The sequence below is a fragment of the Podarcis raffonei genome, chromosome 4, assembly GCF_027172205.1.
Source record: "Podarcis raffonei isolate rPodRaf1 chromosome 4, rPodRaf1.pri, whole genome shotgun sequence".
Classification (NCBI taxonomy): domain Eukaryota; kingdom Metazoa; phylum Chordata; class Lepidosauria; order Squamata; family Lacertidae; genus Podarcis; species Podarcis raffonei.
Window position 1 is genome coordinate 57116319 of NC_070605.1, and position 6000 is coordinate 57122318.

Sequence of the window (6000 nt, forward strand, 5' to 3'; positions counted from 1 at the left end):
GCTAAAAAGAGCAAGCAGTTGCAGCTTACAAGTTAATATTGCGCACACACCTTGTATTTCACTGTTAATCAAAGAATGACACAACTCCATGGATTTATAATTCTTGGAAAAGTTTCAAATTAGTAAATAGCTGGTCAATCTGACCGGGCAACAGAACAAGAGCCAAATGGTTGTCATTTCTTCCCAGAAGGTGAATAGCCGTTGAGGTATTTTGGAGATTAAGTTGAGCGATTAAGCCGTTAATGTGGCTCCTGGCACTTGTAACACTGGTAGCTATTTTGTCTCACTGCTGGCAATAATAATACTGTACATCAAGGAAGAAACTGGACTGTTTTATCTAACTATATAGCCCATCCCTGACCCTGGATAGGTGGCACTATCACCCTGACCAGCTCTGACAACCAGATGGGTTGGGGAATGACACAAGAATGGGGTTAACCTCTGGAGATCATGTAAATAATGGCAGGGGTTATTCCTGAGAGCCAGCCACTGGTGGCACTCTGGACTGGTTTGCTGAGATAGCCACTACACAGGTGAAATTGCCTAATCAGGCCAGCCAGCAGGTGCCAGCTTCTCTCCCAGTGTGGAAATGGGAGCGAATGTATAGCATGCCTGCATGTTTGTGGGATGAGCTCAGCAAATATTCAGGAAAGAAGGGTACCCTACAGCAGGGGTAGCCTACTCCATCTGTTGTTGGACTGCAACTCCTATCATACCTTTAAGCAGCAGAGCAGGGTCTACCAGGGCTGGCGCAGGGGATCCAGTCCAAAAGAGAAACTGTAGTTCAGATATTCTTTTGAGAACTTATGCATTAAGGCATAGATCCCACCCCACCCACCCAAGCATCATTTTGATTTAAACACTAGAGTGCTAAATCAGCGGTGCATCTGGCTGGTCCCTTGACATGATCTATTTTGATTAACCCGAAAACTACCATTCCCAGTCTCATTTTCAAACTGGTGCAATTATGTCAGTCAGCAAAGCAGGAAATCCTAAGTCTGAAGATCTGATAGTCAGTCTACACAGAATCATAGAATTGGAAGGAACCACGTACATGTCCAGTCAGTTATCACTTCAGATAGCAGTTGGGAAATTACCGTACATGTCTTGATGCAATTCCATGCCCTTATTTAAACTTTTTAATGTGGTTTTCATTGTATGGTCTTATGTACAATGGTTGTAAGCCACTCTATTTTTTATGAAATGTTATACATACATACTTTAATTAATAAATAAGACAAATAAAACCGACTTAACATGCTAGTTTTTCTTTCTTTCCCCTTGATATGCTAGATTTCCAGGTTCAGGTACTTTTTTCCATGGCAAGGATTCAAGCATACCATATCCTACCTGCAGTCTGAAGTGGGTACCCCCATAGTCACCTTTGACTGGACTTAACCATCCAGGGGTCCTTTACCTTTACCTTTACAGTCTAGGTAAGGCTGAACCACATACTATTTCTTGCCTAGAAAAAAATGATGAACACAAGCCTCAACTAACACAACAGTTTTAAATGCAGCTGTGCAAATGCAGGTATGGAAGACAACTTCCCCACCTGTATTTTTAAAATCAGTTCTTGTAGGGTGTGATTTTGTTCTTCTGTGTTTAACACAGAACAGTTTGTATTGTGTGCCAATGACTCAGGTTGATCTTGTATACTGGAAATACTTTTCTTCTCTGTAAACTCTCATTGTGCAAACAACAGGAATTATTTTCAAAAGGCTGTATACATAGCAGCAGGTAAAGTAAACTTCCACTGTCCCCAGGGAATTACTAAATCCAGGTAATAAGAGATGCCTAGTTTTTGATGGTTATTTCCAAGTGGCTTGTCCATTTCTCAGAACACTGGTTTCATTTTTGCAAGGCATATTTGTAAATCCTCAGTTTTAACAGGGGTAACTAACTCCTCATTGTAGGATGCATAGGCTGTGATCATATATGCAGGCTTATTTGGGATTCATGTCCCACTGAGTTTCATAGAATTTATTCCCAGGAAGACACACACACTTAGCCGTAGCATGTAATTCTATACATGTTACTGCAAGTAAGTCCAGTTGAAGTCAATGGCTGGCATTCAACAGCATCAGCACACAAGTAAAACTGACTTGTTCTCCCACAAACAACTTCCCCTTCCTCTCTGAACCTCCCCCCCCCCCAAACACCCCTACAAGTCTGGTCCGGGGTGAGGCCGGTACAGAGCACTGCAGGGGGAAGATAGGAAAGTGACGTCCTTCTGCACAGTGGAAATTTGTGCTTCATTGGTTATCTCCCAATGGGATTTACTTCTGAGTTTTGCTGTTAAGGTCTCTCTGAGTAATCATCAATAGTGGTTGGATCACATCACATCCCACACACAACTGGGGTGTATTCTAGTGAAGCTATTTGACAGTGTGTGATGGAGTGAGATTCAGGGAAATTCTATCTTCATTACCAAAAGGGGAAACCACTGAGCAGTTCCTCAGGAGAACACACATTTGCACTATAAAACAAACACTAGCATTTTATGTTATTCATAGTAAACAGAAACTGAAGGCGCTAATCTTTTATTTGATTTCATATAAGTATGCAGCATTAGGCTTTGGTTGTGCTACTGTTGCTAGGTTGGCTAACTGTACTACTCAGTCATACGTTAAAGCATTGATGTCATAAAAAAAACCACAATTGTTGATGTAGGTTTATTTGATTGAGTTAGCCATATTTTGTCCCACACATCTTGTTCTATTATTACCTCAATATCTTATTTCCAGATTAAACAATGTGGATACTACTACCCTTTTCCTTTTCTGTTAATTGATTTATAACACTTGCAAAAAGTAGACAAAGTCAAAAATAACAAGGGCAGAGCAGAAATCATTAGTTCATTTAAACAGAAAGTAAATTGTAAGTTCTATTACAATATCCAAATTTCACAATACACCATGGGCTGAGTCCTGTGCGCTTGATTCTGGAGAATAGGAACTTAAGTCCCACCAGGTGGGATAGAATTGTTCTAGATTTTCTTTACCTTTAGAAACACGTGTATCATAAGCTGTTTGAAAGTCTAACGATATACTGGATCATCCTTATCCAAGTGCTTATTGACACTCCTTGTTTGGTTTTAGTTTATTATACCTCAATCAACCTATTACTGAGCTCAAACACATTTAAGGAACTTACTGCTGAACCAATATTTAGAATTGGGTGTAGTCAGCCTCATTCCTAGGGACAGTATTTTAAACATTATATAAAGATGTTACAAGGTATAGGAGACAAGATGAAGACTGTAGTACAGTAGTACCTCGGGTTACAGATGCTTCAGGTTACAGACACTTCAGGTTACAGACTCCGCTAACCCAGAAATAGTACCTCAGGTTAAGAAGTTTGCTTCAGGATGAGAACAGAAATTGCGCAGCAGCGCGAGGCCCCATTAGCTAAAGTGGTACCTCAGGTTAAGAACAGTTTCAGGTTAAGAACAGACCTCCAGAATGAATTAAGTTCTTAACCCAAGGTACCACTGTACCCTACATGCTACATCCCTTAGAACAGAGGAAAAGTTACCCAATGCTGCCTTCAGATTTTGCCCACAAATGGAACCCCTATCATGCAGTGCCCCAGCTCCAATCCATTCTAAGCAGTTCAAACGTTTTTGATTAGTTTGTTGACACAAAAGGCATGGAGAAATCCAGAATAATGAGCAGAGCAATCTTCTCCAGTTGATTGTCCAGCTGAGCCCTTAAAGCAGTTCATGTCCTGAACTTTGACTTGCATCTGATTAAAATGGGTCTAGAAAAGAGTCTAGATTATTGGTTTCATCCAAGAATCCCTGGATCTGGACCACCATAGCTCACTTGACCACCATACTTAGAAATGACAGGTTTGAAATCAGTGTTCGGATGTTAAGTCTGCTGGGTCCAGTTTCTTTTTTTGACTCTAACCCTGTCTCCCCTCCCATACAGAGTATAAAAAAATGTTTCTTCTGAAGGAAGGAATTCCTCCCTCTCCAATTCCTCTTCATCAATCCAAGATGGGGAACTTGGGCCCTTCAAATGCTGTTGAACTACAACTCTCATAATCTCTGATAATAGAGCATGTTGGCTGGGGCAAATGGGAGTTGGAGTCCAATGACAACATTAATGCTTTGCAATGAGACAGAGAGCTTGCCTGTTAGAATTACGTAGTTAGTCATGACGGAAAGGCACTGAGAAGGCATTCAGAGGCAATCAGAGCACTAAGAGTTTTCAGGCAACATCGGCTGAAGGTTATGCATAGATATATTATAAGCAGCATGTCTTTGCTGGTTAAAAGAATGGATAAAATTGGACAATAAGGAATTATTAGACCTTGAAGGTTTTGATAACAGATTTGGATGGCAGGCATACCTATGGTGTGATAAGAAGAAAATTCATAAAGGTTTTGGGAACCACATCTTCAGGAATACGTTGATAGAGGTATGGGACAGGTACAAAAATTTATTGGAATCAAAAGTTCCACACTGGCTATCTCCGTTAGAAGTTATGAGTGTAAAGAAAATTAATATGAGAGGTAATTGGATCACATATGGTGATATGGTGATTAAAGAGGAGGGAAAATGGAAGTTAAAGCCATATGAACAAATTAAAGAACATGTATATGATTGGTTGCATTATTTACAGGTTAATGAAATGTTTAAAAAAGACATAAAAGAATGTGGATATGGAGAAAAAGATTCAAAGTTTCAAGTAGATATAATAAATAATGAATGTAAAATTCTGTCAAAAATGTATAAAATACTGTTGGAATGGAACATGAAAGATGAAGAGGTTAAATCAGTAATGATACAATGGGCCAAAGACTTCGGTTATAATATACAATTTGACGATTGGGGAAAATTGTGGAAAGAAAATCTGAAATTTACTGCATGTACTGCGTTGAAGGAAAATGTTATGAAAATGTTTTACAGATGGTATATCACGCTGGTAAAATTAGCAAAAATGTATAAGACATGTAACAAGTGTTGGAAATGTAAAGAAAAAGAAGGAATATTTTACCATATGTGGTGGGAATGTAAGAAGGTGAAAGGTTTCTGGGATGCGATTTATAATGAATTGAAAAAGATGTTAAAATTTACTTTTGTGAAGAAACCAGAAGCCTTTCTTTTAGGAATTACAGGAAAAGAAATAAGAAGAAAAGACTGTAAACTCTTTCAGTATGCAGTTACAGCGGCAAGGATTTTATTGGCTCAAAAATGGAAACAAGAAGAATTACCGACAATAGAAGAATGGAGATTGAAATTGACAGACTATGCGGAATTGGACAAATTAACTGGGAAAATCAGATATGCCCGAGACCAAAGGTTCATCAAAGACTGGGGAAAGTTTGTAGAGTATCTGAAAAATGTATGTGATATACAAACAACGCTAGTGGGGTTTTGAGAGGCGCTGTAAAAACTGAGAGATATTGTCAAAAAAGAAATAGAAGGGAGAGGGAAGACAAACGGCAATATGTGTAAAGGGAATGCGTAATTAAGAGATAAATATGGATGATTGTCAGAGAAGATGAAGGAAGTCCAAAAGAGACGTTTTGTTACAATTTGGTTAAAAATGTATAAATGCATTGGAAAATTAATAAAAATTTATTTTTTTTTTAAAAAAAATGAAGGTTATGCATAGAAATCTGCCATACAGACACTATGGATACCTTCACTTCAACTCAATAAACTGTAGGCTGTGAGCAATTTTATCCACAAAGTTTATTGCAAACTGGACGTAGTGGTCAGTCTTTATGTGACAACATTTTCACATAAGAATCAAAGGTTTACAAGTATTTTCTTCCAACGCATAGAAGAGCTAGTTAACTACGTGTTGTCAAGCAACAGGTCTGTACAAACTGATTTTAAAACTTAAATAAACATGCCAGAACAAATTCTGACTGAGTCACAGTTTAAGCTCTTCACGAGCTGTACTATTTTCATCAGAACCTTCTCAACGCACTTTGACGTAAAGACATTAAAAATAGAGGAACACATCAAGCAAATAACTAAAA